Genomic DNA, 1,138 nt, shown 5'->3' with positions numbered 1-1,138 from the left:
ACACACACACACACACACACACACACACACACACACACACACACACACACACACACAAAAGCACACATATACACACATAAATCCATACAGATCTATTTCAGCGGTTCCATTCGGATATTGTTTATATGTATGTAAATATGTATATGATATATAATATATGAAATATGTATATGGTCTATATGGTCTAATACGTGTGTGTGTGTGTGTGTGTGTATGTGTGTATTTCATACATATATATCACCACCGTTGGCTACCACCAGATTCTCCTCCATCTCTAGGCACGACTACCACTAGCCACAACCACCACCACTACCACCACCATACACGAAATGATATACCATGACATTTTGCTATTACTCAATAAAACATATCATTCGATATCCTTTTTTTTTATTATCACATCTGCCATCAGTCAGTTTATCTTATATAATGACTATCACCATTGTAATATTTAGTAGCAAACCTCATTTCATATTCTGTGCATGCTTGCCTGTTACTACTACTACTACTACTACTACTACTACTACTACTACTACTACTGGGTGTATGTATGTATGCATGTATGTATATATGTATATATGTATACTCTTTTACTTGTTTCAGTCATTTGACTGTGGCCATGCTGGAGCACCGCCTTTAGTCGAGCAAATCGACCCCAGGACTTATTCTTTGGAAGCCTAGTACTTATTCTATCGGTATCTTTTGCCGAACCGCTAAATTACGGGGACGTAAACACACCAGCAGCGGTTGTCAAGCGATGTTGGGGTACAAACACAGACACACAAACATATACACATATATATATATATATACATATATACGACCGGGTTCTTTCAGTTTCCGTCTACCAAATCCACTCACAAGGCTTTGGTCGGCCCGAGGCTATAGTAGAAGACACTTGCCCAAGATGCCACGCAGTGGGACTGAACCCGGGACCATGTGGTTGGTAAGCAAGCTACTTACCACACAGCCACTCCTGCGCCTATGTATGTATGTATTTACATATTTATTTATATATTTGTCTACTTATTTCTTTCACAATTGCCCTCTCTGAGATGCTTCATTCTTCATAATAGTTTGGGTGAGATTAAGATTGTAAGCCGGCAGAATCTTTAGTATGGCGGGCAAAATGCTTGGC

The sequence above is a fragment of the Octopus bimaculoides genome, chromosome 7 (genome assembly GCF_001194135.2).
Source record: "Octopus bimaculoides isolate UCB-OBI-ISO-001 chromosome 7, ASM119413v2, whole genome shotgun sequence".
NCBI classification, from domain to species: Eukaryota; Metazoa; Mollusca; class Cephalopoda; order Octopoda; family Octopodidae; genus Octopus; species Octopus bimaculoides.
This window is presented reverse-complemented; position numbering follows the sequence as displayed.